Source organism: Lathyrus oleraceus, chromosome 1 (genome assembly GCF_024323335.1).
Source record: "Lathyrus oleraceus cultivar Zhongwan6 chromosome 1, CAAS_Psat_ZW6_1.0, whole genome shotgun sequence".
NCBI lineage: Eukaryota > Viridiplantae > Streptophyta > Magnoliopsida > Fabales > Fabaceae > Lathyrus > Lathyrus oleraceus.
In genome coordinates this window covers 418,860,263-418,876,066 of record NC_066579.1, presented here as the reverse complement: position 1 = coordinate 418,876,066, position 15,804 = coordinate 418,860,263, and positions in this window count along the sequence as shown.

Sequence of the window (15,804 nt, the reverse complement as noted above, 5' to 3'; positions counted from 1 at the left end):
TTTAAAAGAGTGTGAAAGAATGGGATTTTGAGTTTTTTTATTATTGTGCTCGCCAAGGATTGTGGCCTTTGTGCCTACGTATCATTCATCGGATGATGAAGAAATGGGGCTCCATAGTTCGGAGTAAAAAATGTTTGTGGGTTGGTTGATTTTATCTTTGAGAAAAGGATTTTCGTGTGATATCCTAAGGCGTAAAAATGAGTTTGATGGATTGTGTTGACTTTACCTTGAAGAATGGTTTATGAAATGAGTTTGATGGATTGTGTTGACTTTACCTTGAAGAAGGGTTTGTGATTAGATTGCACTAAAGTCTATGGGCGGAGGCGAATATTCTAGACAAACAAGTCAAGTGTCTTATGTCCAAAATAATCAGAGTAAGAATTACTCATTCTCCACCACTTAAGGCTCGTGGCGCATAATTCTAATCATAGTTTTATTATTATTTTTAGTTTGATTATGAAAACGCCTCTTGATGTTGGATCAAGGGTTTATTGCTTTGATTATGAAATTGTTGACGTATATGAGTATACAAAGTAACCAAGCAACAAGGTAAAAAGTCTCATTTTAAGGTAGCCCAAGAGAAAGCCTTGTGTGTGCAAAAGTGACCTAAGCTAACAAAGAATAATGGTCTTACAATCATGTCTCCATAGGGTAGTGTCATGATGTCATTCTTATAATAAGTATGTAAGCTCCAGATGAAATCCAAAGTTGAAACAAAGGGTCAACAGATAAGGGCAAGGTTCTCCAAGCAAAGGTCCTAAGATGAAATCCTCTAAGTCCAATGATTGACTACAAGTGAAATGCGTCTTTTTGGTCTTATGATTTTATCATGTTTTTGTTGTTTTTTGATTGTATGATGATAATGGTTAAGTAACAATAATAAATATGCATGCGAAACATATATAATGATGATGATGATGATAATAATGAGTACTTGAATGTAAATTATAATACAATGACATAAAAGTAAGTCACAAGGTAAAAATGTTGACATAAAAGTAAACCACAAGATAATAATAATAGGATCATAATAATGATTAATGGTGAACAAAGTTAGTGATGTATAGTTAAAGGTTAGTTAAAATGTAAAAGGTGAACACTTGAGGATTATATATCCATAGGTCAAAAGATTCAAAATATGACGCATCAGGGGATAACTTATCACTGATGCAAAGTATTGAAGATGATCAATGATCAACTAACAATAGATTTGTTACAATGAAAGTTATACAACCCCAAGTTCGTCTATCAATAGTTTGACAAAAGAAAGATTATATCACTCAATGGTTATGAATTAACAAGTTGGTTAATGTATAAGTTAAGGATTGATTAAGTTATGTACAAGTTATACAATGATTCATATACAAAGTAATCATGGAAGCATAATGGTTAGAGGGTTAGTAATCAATGGAATCAAAATAATTCAAATGGATTAGCAAGTTAGTATCACAACCATGGCTTCATCTATGCATCAAATGACTCAAGTTTGGTTGAATAGAGGAAACATATCAATTCCTCAAAGTATCGTGAATGATCCATTGATCATTCATTGATAGATTTGAAACATTGAAGGTATTATCAACCCTAATCAACCATGGCCATGACCTAATAGACTTCATTATCCACCATTATACAAAACATGAAAAGTCCATAAAAAAATCCCAAATAAAATAAAACAAAAGTGTAATAAAATAAAAGGGAGAAAAATAATGAGGATTTATTTTGAAAATAGTTTAATCAGAATAAAAATAAAGGGGGGAAATTAGAATGAAAATGGAAATAAAAAGGGTTGAAAATAGAAAAAGGGAAAATAAAGAAAAGAAGTCAAAAATAATTGGGGGCGCCGGGGTTTGACCCATGACACATCATGGGTCAACCCCCTTATCAACTGAGCCAAGTGCTCTTGGTGTTAAAGGAGCGCATTCAATAAATAAAATATTAAGGCTTAAAACTAAATGGGACACGCGTGCAAATGAGTCAATCAGGACAAGACACGATAAATGTTTGAATTTGAAAAACGCGCGTGATAATAGACATTGTATCATCTTCAACCTCAATACATCAAAATCCAAACTCTGAAACTCGTGTTTTCATAGGGAATCACTCATGGATTCAACCACCTAACACTTCATCGTCATCATCTCCACACTCACGAGCCATTGATTGGCTCTGAGTGCGAAGAATTTTACATGAACACAGAAAAATGAAATGACCTAAAAGGAAAATTAAATGGTTGATACGAAGAAATCAAGGTTTAGACCATGGGGTTGAGCTTCAGTGAGTGATTTCTAGCAATAGGATAACTTGTTTGAGTGAAGGAGATGAGTGGAACTACCTGGTCGGAATCAGTTTCAAAAAGGGACTCCGATGACTATGGATAGCTCAGGGGAGGTGTTTACAAGGTGAGTTAGTGTTTCAGAAAGCTTCAATGATGTTGAGGGATAGACTATGGGTGCTTGGTTTGAACTAAAATGACTTAGAACTTCAAAAGTGCAACTCTGTTTTGAAGGTGAAACTCGGTTTTGAAGCATGGTGATTTTGGATTTTGAAGCTTAAGAAGTTAATGGAACACCTTCCCCTGTTTATAGGGAAGGTGATGGAAGTGTTAGGTGAGAGAAAAGGATGGATTTGATCTGAATTTGGATGTGGCTTGAAGGTGGAATTTTTAGGACAAGAGTTGGCTGCTTCTGACCTAATTTTCACTCCCAACCATCTGGTTTTGCTCCTTAGCATCAAACAAGTGCAACAAAGGGCTTTGATATGACCTGTTATGGCTTTGTCTTTTATCCATTTTGGGGAAAATCAAAAAATGATATAATATGGATTTGGGATCAGAAGGGATTGAAAAAAATTGGTTTAGGGACCTAAAGCTTGATTATGTAAATTCTGATTATGTGTGGTCTGACTTGTGCAACATGGCAAGTCAACAACTTTGAACTTGGGCCAAATGAAATTGGATTGTGCATTTTGCATGAAACTTGTGCCAAATATTATTTGTCATGTCCTTGATCATTTGAAAAAAGAACCAGGTCAAAAGGAGTTGTGTTTTGGAAATGTCAATGTGGTAAAGTGGGGGTCTTGGGCATGATTCTAGGTCTGGCTAGGCATTTGGACCAGTTTGGCCAATGCAAAATTTGAGGCACTTTCTCAATGAATTAGGTGTTGAACTTTAAAACAAATTTGAAGAGGGATTAAATTAGGACATTTTTCACAAAGAAGATCTTGAAAATCTTGAAAGGTGAAAAAGTAATGGGCTTTGGATCAAATGGTAGGCCATTATTGCCAAAATGTAACCAACCAACATGGCCTAGAAATGCTATTTTGTGATTTCTTGATTTGTAAGGCATGATTATGGATGTTTGAAGTTCATATGATCATATCTCGATGGAAAATGAGGCTTGGAGCTTTATGGGGTGATTTTAGGTGAAGTTCATGGGTGAACCAAAGCATTGAAATGATGAATAAAGACCAAAACAAAGGCATTATCCCATGGTGAAATTGATGTTTGTTTGATTATAAAATGGTATGACTTGAAATGAAAGTGAATGAAGTGTGGTATGATGGGATGATCAAATGAGGCAAGTCATAAAATCAAAAGATGCACAAACTAGGGTTTCTTGGATCACAAGTTTCATCAAGAGCCATGGTCAGTCAAATTAGGGTTTTGAGGTGAAAAAGATGTACTGAGGTGATTCAAGGGGTTGTGGCATGAACAAATTTTGGATATTAGGGATCCTTAATGGTATGGTAAAGACTCAATGTGAACCATGACTTGCACAAGCCAGCGAGGATCAAGAACTAGGGTTGAGGTCCTTAGGTGACCAGATGAATCTTCACATGTCTTCAATGGGGACTCATCATCCAATTAGGGTCTTGGAAAGTGATTGAGGTGTCTTGAATGATCCTCCAAGGTTGTGGGATGCTCGAGGAGGGAGATTAGGGCTAAGGTGGATTGGGCACACCTCAACATGATCAAAGGTCTTGAAGCTTCATGGATGAACCCCATGCCTTGAGTTTGTGGATCATTGTGGGTGTAGATGCATATGTATGAGTGATGTTTGCTCGTGTATTAGAGTTATGGAGGATGATATGGAGGTAAGATAAATTTGAGGGTATGACACCCCTCACTCCACTACATCTGAAGTTATGATATTCCATCAGCGTCGTTTCATCACTTATTTCTGGTTCTAGAACAAAACAACGACGTCGTTTGTGGGAATCTACTTCTAATTCCTATGATATACATAAATTTACATTCGCTCTCCAAATTCATCATTCGATATCTCCTCAAATCAACAAAGCAAAAACATTTATAATCAAGCGCGAAGATTCATCGCATCTTGATTCAACCAAGCATAATCTCAAATTTGATTTTAAAATTTTTAGATCTATAATTTTTATAATTCTCGGTGGTTGATGGATCTAAGGCTACCAAATTTGATTTGCGCGTGAAGTTTCTTCCGCTGCTCTAGCAGCAAGCAATCAACCACATCTCCCTCCTCTGCAAAATTCCATAGATCTTGGATCGGTTGTTTTGCTACATGCAAATCTTTTTCAAGCCTCGTAGTTGGCTAGATCTATTCAAGTAACTCTGATGGGGTCTCTTGTTACACCTCCGTTTATACAATCAAAAGCCTTTCTAACCTACGCGTTCTACAAGCGAACCTCGGAGTGCAATATTCTAACGAATTGTTGAATAACATGTTTAACATCGTTCGACAACAGAACTCGCACGCACTTGAGGTGAGATTCAATGCCTGGAAGAAAGCATTCACAACACTCCATCCCTCATAAATATTATCCAAGAGGTTGCGCCAGGAAATACTCGTGCTACCGTCCCAGAACTAGCTGAGGAGAAGAGAGATGAGGCCCCTCAATCGAAGGGTCGAGGTAAGAGAAAGAAGCCTCAAACTCCTGTAGAGAGTCCTAGGAGAGACTAAGGCAATCACGCTTCTTCCTCGGCTCAAGAAAAAAATCGCTCAGAAATGGTGAAACTGAAACACCAGTTATTTGTAAGAATTCGAGAGAGCAAGATTTCTAAGTCCATGGATACACCGTCCAAGCTGGGAGAATATGGCAAGAAATGAGATCCCGACGAGCATGAAAAACTCGTAAATGATTGATTGAGTTACTTCAGCGCCAATGATGCCTCAAAGCACAAAATGTTTGCGTTATCCTTGATCAGACCGATCTAGTTATGGTTCAATGGTCTTTCTGACTGAAGCATCAACTCTTGGGCAAACTTCTGTTAGAGGTTTTCTGCGTATTTCATAGCCCATAAACAACATTTGATGACTGAAGGCACTTTTAGCGAGATAATCCAAGGAAAGAAAGAAACCTTACAGTCTTACATAGACTGGTTCATACAAGTTTATGTTGAGGTGGAAGAGTCCCAAGAAGGTTTTCAAGATGGATATTTAGGAATGGCCTTTTGAGAGACCACCTCTTCAGACAGAAATTAGGGAAGAAGAAAGTAAAGTTTGTATTGTAAATGTTAACCATGGCGAACCTTATAGGCTCCAGAGGGACAAGCTAACCACACACTTTGATAACCCTACCTCTGACAAGTCTCACTCCACTCGCCACATCATGAATTTGTCCTACCGGCATCGAAATGACTCATATTGGGGTATGATGGGGAAATACGACAAGTACACCCCCACTGACAGTCTCTAGAGAAAACATTTATCAATACTATGAAATTACTTAGTTTCGAAAAGGAGGAACCTGGCCTCCTTACCCCATTAGAAAGACATCTCAAACGGATAAATCAAAGTATCGTCGCTTCCACAAGATATACGACCATAACATCAGCGATTGCATCCAACTGAACGAAGACATTAAAGGAATAATCAAATAGGGGCCAACTAATTGAATATATCAATGGGAAATAAGGATATAGAGTATTCACCTAAAGGTGAGTCACCCTCGAAGACCGTAGAGGTCAAAACAAGCAGAGAGAGCAAAGAGGCAAGCAAAGGCAAATGCCTCTACATCAGAGTCATAATTGGAAAAGCACCCCGGGCAAACCTCCCTTCCAATGGTACTATGAAGAAAATGAATTCCGAAAATGATAGTCGTCCACCAAAAATAAGGAAGTACTTCGGAAAAAGTATATGACCGACCTATGTTAGGATTCCGAGACTCAGAGGGAGAATGTCGAAGGTTTTCCCAATGAGATATTTCCCTGGGTAATCACTAATACGATTGGGAAATTTGATGTGTCTCAGATTCTCATTGACGGCAGAAGCTCTTGCAACATCATGTATTCATATTCATTTAAGAAGATAGGGTTGGACCAACGTGATTTATTGACATACAAAGGTTTTGATCTTCAGGAGTTCAACGAAACCACTACCCATCCTAGGGGATACATGGAGCCGGTGATTTCCGTAGGCAAAGAAAAGGAAATTCGAGAGGTAAATTCTCAATTTCTTGTTGTTCCCTGCATGAGTGTTTACAACTGCATCTTGGGACAACCCATCGCATCCACGTTGGACGTTGTGGCCTCGCTGGTACACCTCAAGCTCGAATATCACAACTTGCAAGGAGAATCGACCGCTATCAGCGCTGACGTAGAGGAAGGAAAGATAATATACAAGTCTTTCCAAAAATATCATGGAGAAGGCATACACATGGAGATGAATGTAACTTCCCTCACCAGGAAACTCAACAGAATGGACATCCATCCCCCAAGAAGTGGTTGAACCAACGAAAGAAAATGAAAAGAATAAGTAGCGGGTAGCCCTCCTAGTTATGTTCCAATTTCCTAACCATATTAAATGTTACACATGTATCATTTATCTCCTTGTGTACATATATACCGGAAATAGTAAATGAAAATTGATACTTTTGAAATATTCTTTTCTTAATGACTATGCATAGCAATTGGAAATCTGAGGTACATCGATGATATCGATGCCTAATACCATGATAAAGTCAGGGGTGATGTCGGAGACCTTTGCATGTCTAACAAAAGAAATTAATTTCCAACCTAAAGTTAGAGGTGTTATTGGAGACGCTTTCCACATCCGACTAAAGCAATCAATTTCCCACCTAAAGTCAAAGGTGTTGTTGGAGACGTTTTACACGTCCGATCACAAAAATAATTTTCCCACCTAAAGTTAGGGGATGCTTTTAGATACACTTTGCATGTCCAATCTCAACAATCAATTCGAAACAGGCAATCAAAACCCACCATGTATGGCTACTAGCCACTCTTTATATCCTGATGGGTTGGCCACACGTCTACCTCTGATTGAGTTTTCATCTAGCAGGGGGAAAGAAACCGACCTTTGGTCGTGAATAGCCCTAGTAACATCCAATTAAATTTGAGGGAAACTCTCGTAAGTTCACAAAGATTTAAAGCTATGCACTCAAGATCCTACAAAAAACACCTTTAATAGGTAACAGAATAATTTTATTCCATAAAGAAAGTATACTTACATACTCTTCCATTACAAGGTATTATATAAACAATACATAAAAAAACAAGGTACCACAAGGCCCCGACATGTCTAATTCCTCAGAGAAAGAACCTTCCCATCCTTGACTACATGATCTGGTCGGATTTGCTCCCAGGAAAGTTTTAGAGGGCGATGAAAGTGCTCCACTTGTTGAAAAACATTTTCAAATGACTGTGAAACCGCCTCAAGGGTGGCACTCGTACAGTCAGTCAACTATTGAGACAACAAAGCATTACAAGGACGCACATACTCTAATTCTTTTTGAATGGATGTTAAACTACCCTGAGCAGTATTAAATCTTAGTTCTTCATTGCTGCAGTCTTCACCAGATGAGTCACCTGGTTAGAAAGAGAACCAACAAGCTTCAAGGGAGGCAAAACGCTCTCCACCCCATTGAGAGAGGAAGAAAATTATCTTTTTCATGCAGGTGTTTGTCCCGCTGAAGCTTCAGATTGCAAATTTTATCCTTCAATCTTTGTTTCTCGTCTTAATTCTAATCAGAACAAAAATCCTCCCAATGACCAAATCAAACAAGGGCCAAAGCAGCAACGGAACATTAGGTATACTAAGGCAGAGTAACCAGTTCTTTTTCTAAAACATGCCTAAAAAGATTATCCAAGTAAGCTCATTCCTCGTCCAAAGGAGGAGGTTGGCGACCCCCATAAAAATGATAGCTAGATCCCATCAGTAGAGGGAGGGTAGTCAGACTTTGAACATTTGGTAAAGTCGGCAAGTCCTCTACAACAACGTCATTTATGATCAGTTGTACTCCCCGCGTTAGAAGTCGGAGTTCTATTTCATTATTTATGTAGCATGCATACAATTATGGATAAAGCGAATGTATCATGGATATGCAAATTGAAAATGTCAAAATTCGTGAAGGTTCTAGAGTTTACAAAAAATGTTTTTCTCTCTTCCGGAGAGCAGGTTCCTATCAACAATTGAACATCAATAAGGTGCTGCAAGCCTCTCTTATCAACCTCCTTTATAGGAGTACCTCCTCATAGGTGTCCCAAATTATTAATAAACTTCACCTGTTGAGCCTTCTGGTATCGAGCCTTATTGGGGAGATCCCATTCCTTGTATATGTAAAGATGGCTCCCCGGCTGAAAGTAACCCTTAGTATAATACACTAAGAACATGTCGACACATCTACCTTCCAATTTATCATCGACATTTCAAACTATAGCATGAGCTTTATGGCTCATGGGGGTTACCAAAAATAATTAGTCCTTAAAAGGATGCGGCTCTAGAAGAGGTCAAAAGTCGTGGATAGTCAGTTCCATGTAGATTAATCCTCTACCCCTCACCGGGATTGCTTGGTTGCATCAACATTTAAAAAGATGAAAGGAAAGTATCACAAAAGGCTTTCCATTCAAGTATTCACACCAATACTAGTATACCTTCATGTATGCCCAACATGAAGGACGAAGTTGCTGAGGATCCATTACCAGATACTTCAAAATCTCTATTTTAAAGGAAGTGAAGGGAAAACGAAGGCTCATGACGAAGAAAGCACATTCATAAAAGGGAATGACACAATCGCCATATTTGTCGCATATTATTTCATCCTTAGAGAGACTTCGAATTACTCAGTAGGAAGACATACCAACTTCTATAAAAGTATCATCAAGACCACACGCTTTAGTAAAAGTAAAAATAGTGGAAAAGTAGACATGATCTTCCAAAGAAGATGAGGTATCCTTTTGCGACTTGTGAATACTTTTATGTGATTTCTTGCCCGTGTCTCACTAACTTTACAATTGTATGAAAATGAAACACTAATGAAGAAGGTAACTACTATACTTGAAAAAGAACAACTTAGAATAAAATGACATTTACCCTTCTAAAGGAAACTATAATCTATCATGCAAAAAGACTTCACCAAATACATCTAATCACTTGCACAAAACCCTTATAAAGGAAATTGTACATTAATATTAATTCAAGACACTACTTTTATTAATTTTGGAAAGTTGTTTGATTGAGTTTGTCATCTTTGTATATAAATTAAGGTGTTTTATGTATATATCGTCCGATAAGCATAATCAATTTTATATGCACATTGCTTCCACCATGCAAACTATTTCCAAACTCTAATAAGTTTTTCAAAATAAACTAGTTTACAATTTGGTCAAAATTTATTCGAGAGATCTATCCACCCCCTCTAGACCATTACATTATTCTTGACCAACATACTTGATATCTAGATGAGCCCGTCGAGAAACTAGATGACCAATTGGATTACTATCATGTTGACATAGCTATAAAGTGCAAGCTCTTTCCACTAGCCCTAACCAACTCATTCGTAGGCTAGTAAAATTCCCTTTCCGACGGAATCATAGACTCTTAGTCCAACTTGTGTGAGGCTTTCATTACTCATTTCACCACTAGGAAGAGGCAACCGACCAACATAAAGGATTTGTTGAGTAAGTTCGAGTGATCACTATTTTGGAAGCTCTAGAGAAGGGGAGCAAGAGCGAAAAGAAAACATGAACTACTAGCTCAAGAGAATCATTAGTGATGGCCTTTTGGTAAGTGTGTCGATAATATCGAAGTAATAATTAAAAAGATCATTTCCATAAGGATTGTAATTTAATAAGATAACTATGCGCGAATTAAAGTAATTAAATGGGGGTTTTCGTTAAAAAATCGATTCTAAAACACGAACGAGAAAACTAAAATAATTAACTTCAAGGCAAGAAAAGCGATTAGGCATTCTATTGAATCCCTTAATTTTACTTGTTGGTGAACTGTGTAATTATTGAGTTCCAATTACATTATTATCTCACTGCGAATTGACACTGCCACTGTACCCAATTCTTTGGTGTGCAACTCACTAATTTATACGATATTTCCCAAATTTATTAGAAAAATTCAAAGTTAAATTAGGCTTTCTAAATTCATTAATTCCAAAGCAACGACTTCTAGTTATCTATCCCTAGTTAATTGCAAATTTGAATAAATTGCCATAGATCAGATAAGTAGACTAACAGTCAGAAATTCCTATGTATCTAGATCGATTAGTATCCCCATAAGCAACAAAAAGAATTAAACTTAAGAACAACTTAAATAATGATAATAACAATAAAAGTCTTAATAAATCTCAAACAGACATATGTTCCAACAAATTAAAAATAAGTTTCATCTTAAAAAGACCTAATCTAGAGAAACTTAGCTACTCATCGATAAATTAACAAATACCATAAGTTGATAAACATTCACCATCAAAATCTATGGAATAATTAATCTCTAATGACTCCAATGACTCCAATCTACTCCAAATTCTCCACTTGATTATCCCTAGCCGTCACTTTAATCTTCAAGTTTCAGAACCCTAAAAAATTTATCAGAAATGCCTTTGAATAGAAATTATGAAGGCCATTGCGTCGCGATGGAGCAGTATCACACTACTATGGAAAGTATCGCGCTTCCAGAAGCTAGATCTCCTTTTCAGATTTAATTTGCAATAATTCTCGTCTCAATCCGAGTTACGAAACTCTAGATATGATCAAATTACCGAACAAACATCATGATGTAAATTATGATGAAAAATGTTTGTTTCTTCACTATTTTTCTAAGTCTTTATTTCTTTCTTGTGATAGATTTTTTTCTCATTTCTATACACCTTGGAATGACTTTTGCTCGTTGATCTTTTGATTTCATTTGAATTTTTTCATAAAATTAATGTATTAATGACTATCATCACAACCCCATACTTACTCTTTTGGTTATCCTTAAGTAACTTGTCTGCACACTAAACATTTCAATAGAATTAAAATGCTTACCCTTACCCATAAATGTCAAATTTATTTTTTTCTTACCAACACTTCGGTCCATTGCTTCAATCCAATAAACTCATAAAAGTTCTTCCGAACATACAAGTATTAAACATGTCTCTCATTTCATTATATGCCCTCAATTTGACTGAGTAATCACTTAATCAACCTACAATAACATTTAACAATGAATTTGGAAAATTTTCTAATCGAATCAATTAAAGTCATATTTAAACACACACTTTTGAGACCTTTTAAAGATTTTAATGTGACTTATGTCAGGATAGGATAATTTAGGATAGTTGGCTTAAACCTTTGGAGTTAGGTACCTAGTTTTCCCGATGTTATCGAATTCCTTTCATACCATTCTTTTATAATTCACTTAGTACTAGATAATTTGCATACTATTGGTCTTATTTTTTTTGAAGAAGTTATTTTAACTTCTTATTTTTCTTTCTTTTTATTTTTATTTTTGACCATGTAGTGTTATAATTGCAAAAGACCTCCCCTAGGGTGATGCCTTTGTACCGTCCAAGGGGAGGTGACAGGTGACTGTCGCCAAAAGGGAGGTATCGCCTCTCCCCGTGGAGTTTTTTATCGCACCATCATGGGAAACGTGGGATGCGGTATTTATTGGGTAGAGGCTAAGTCAAGGTCGTTACTGACCCACATGTCCCTTAGAAATAGGCGTTCAACGATCCACTATTAATTGGGTGGGCAGTGACCCTTTCCAAGGAAACCCTAGGCCCAAAGGGCCTCTATAATTATCTCTTCCATCAAGAAGATAATGGATAAACTCTAATTCATACACACTATCCACAACTTAAAATCACAACACTCATTATAGTCTTAACACATACAATTGACCTAACTGCCCGTCTGCGACCAAGCATCGCCGACCACCAACAAGGCCTCTCACCTCACTTGAGTTGGTACCTTAAACTATCTCAAAACACCACCGTACAGGGCTTCTCCCCGCCGTGAGTGAGCCATTACCACTAAAACATGTTATATACCTACTAAGGCCTATGAGTCTCCCTACCCTTGTAGGGGAACACACAAACTTGTACTTTTTGACCGATACAAACAAATTTCTCTAGTACCCTAACCCCTAAATTATTCATTTCTAACTTCCAAGAGCAAACCCAAACTTATTCTTTTACATTAGACAAGGAAGCTAAAAACTTCTACCTAACTTCAAAGGGGGTGGAAAATTTTAATATTTCAAGTCAAATAGATATATAACATTGCTATGTCACCAAAAGAATGTATATGGCTCAAAGTGGTTAACAAGGGATATAATCATATTAAAACACAGTGTCTTAAAAAGGCTCAGAGTTTTCATAAATAACTGCCTTAGTGTGTATTTATCAGACCAATAGACTCAAAATCAGATACAACAGAAATTCCATAAAAAATGACTAATGTATGGACACTCTCATAAGAAGGAAAAGTAAATAATGGAAAATATTTTGCTCAAACCTTAATAGCTGAGGTATCTAGTGATTAAGTACAAGTAGTCAGTTTCCATTTACTTCATCGACTTTCTATTTGCATGGGAACTTCATTGTTGATCTCTTTTATTCATTCTTTTTCTGGTGACTTTTTCTTTTCTTTTTCATGCTGGCACTAGTAAGGTAGCAATTTTAAAACTGAAAGAAACAACAAAAGCAAACAAGTTCATTAATTTCAAGCAAAGATAACTACAAAGGGAAGAGCTTTCATGAAAGCTAGCTAATACTCTTCATTAGATCATATTATAATAAGGGAAATAAACTAAAATAAAAACTCAAACTGAAATAAATCTAAATAACATCGATCTGTGGGTTGCCTCCCACACAATGCTTATTTAAGGTCATGAACTTGACCAATTACTTCTCTGTTAGGGTGGTATATATGACACAAAGAGAACATCATCCTTCTTCTTCCTCTTGTTTGGTAGGACTCTCATGAACTTGAGGTACTAATGATGTTACTTCCATATTTTCTTCATCTTGATAGTAATGAATAAGGCATAAATGGCATCCAATAGTTCATCTATTTATTCTCTTCCATCATCCTTGTTGCTACAATAACATGTAGGGAAATTATTTTGTTGAAGATTTTATTGTTGGATATCTGCATTTAGACAAATTGTTGAATCCAAAACGAGATCATCTTTACTTAACATTCTTTCTCTTTTCCCATATCTATTTTCCACCTTGACTTTTTCTATTATTGATTTAATGTTATTTGATGGCATGCATTTTTCTTCTTCTTTTTATTTTGCAACTCCTTCTTCAGCAACGACTTCCCATTCATCTTTGACTTCTCTATCAACTTCATCACTCATAGAACCATCCAACATATTACCATTAAAATCTCCAATTGATCGAGCTGTCACTTGTTTAGATAACTATCCAATGCGATTTTCAATATTCTTCATGGGTGATTTAATGTTCTTATTAGATGCTTCAATTTCCTTATTGGATGCTTCAAGGTTCTTGCGGAATACTTCGGTTTCTAAGTTTCTCACTTCCAACTTTCTTTGAGTCAACATGATTTGGTTCATAGTCTCTTCAAGAAGGGATAGCTTCCTCGGTGGTAGATCTTGTGGAGGTTTTGGGTTGAAATTTTTTACTTTGATTATTACCCTAGTTACTACTTTAATGATCATCCCGCCTTGGATAGGTTTTGAAGTAAGGGTCTGACTCTTGATAATTTATCGCATAATGCGCCTCTGCAACGTAACTCTCCGGTGTATAATGGCCATTTTGGTGACCTTCCCCATAAAAATCACATTGTAATGCTCTAACTGGATTAACATTTGTTGCATTTAGAGTCGATGACGCAATTTGCTTTATAAGGTTTCCAGTTGTGCTAATAGTACTTGTTGAAGATCTTTTCCATTATACATGCCTTCCTTTACCTCGCATACATAATCAGAAGAAAAATACCTTAGTAGCACTGAACTTGATGATAAAACTAAATAAGAACACAAATTTGGAAACTAGAACAAAAAGAAAAATATTTACGATAACAACAAAAATTGACTAACAAACCTAAAATAAAAAATAATTACAAAAATAAAATTTCGTCGCACAAAAATTGCATTGTTGAGATCAACAATCTCAAATAATGATGCCAAAAACTTGATGACCTCTCGCCAAGTGTACCGATAATATCGAAGTAATAATTAAAAATATCATCCCCACGAGGAATGTAATTTAACAAAATAATTATGTGTGAATTCAAGTAGTTAAATGGAGAGGGGGGTTTCCGTTAGAAAATTGGTTCTAAAACAAGAACAAGAAAACTAAAAGAATTAACTTCATGGCAAGAAAAGCGATTAGGTATTCTATTGAATCCCCTTATTTTTACATGTTGATGAACTGTGTATTTATTGAGTTCCAATTACATTATCATCTCAGTGCGAATTAACAAGACCATTGCACCAAATTCCTTAGTGTGCAACTCACAAATTTATATGATAATTCTATAATTTTTTAGGCCAATTCAAAGTAAAGTTAGGTGTTCAAAATGCATTAATTAAAAAGTAACTACTTCTAATTACCTATCCATAGTTAATTACAAATTCGAATAAATTACCTTAGATCAGATAAGTAGACTAATGGTCAGAAATCCATATGTATCTAGATTGAGTGTACGGCCATAAGAGACAAAAAAACATTAAACTTAAGAAAAACTTAAATAATTATAATAATCACAAAAGTCTCATTAAATCTCAAATAGACATAGGTTCAAAAAAAGTAAAAATAAGGTTCATCTTAAAAAGACCTGATATAGAGAAACTTAGTTACTCATTGATAAATTAACAAATATCATGAGTTGATAAGTATTCACCATCAAAATCTATGGAATAATCGCTCTCTAATGACTCCAATGTGCACCAAATTCATCGCTTGAGTATTCCTAGCCGTCACTTTATCTCCAAGTTTCAAAACCCTCAAAACTTAGCAAAAGGGCATTTAATAGCAATTTTGCGTGTTAGAAAATGCATGTCATCGCGCCACGATGTAGCAGTATCGCGCCGCGATGCATCATGACACGATAGAAAGTATCGTGCGATAATTCCAGGAACTAGATCTCATTTATATATTTTTTGTTGCAAAAAGTTTTGTCTCAATCCGAGTTACGAAACTCCATATATGATCAAATTACCTAATAGAAGTCATGATATAAATTGTCCTGAAAAATGTTAGTTTCTTCACAATTTATTCTCGATTTGTTAATAATTTTTCTAAGTCTTTATTTCTTCATTGTGATAGATTTTTGCTTAATTCTTCACACTTTGGCATGACTTTTGCTCGTTAATCTTCTGATTTCATCTGAATTTTCTCGTAAAATCATGTAATGACGACTGTCATCAATTAGTCCAGCATGCAAACAAATGTCGAATAACAAAATGGTTTGAGTTCAATACAACGTCAAAATAAAACACTCATAGGGAAGAACGATATAGGAGACAAAACACTCTTTTCGTAGATCTCTAACAGCAAATAAAGACAGAGTAACATTTCAAAAATCATTTATACTTTATTCAAGCACTAAAGGTCATA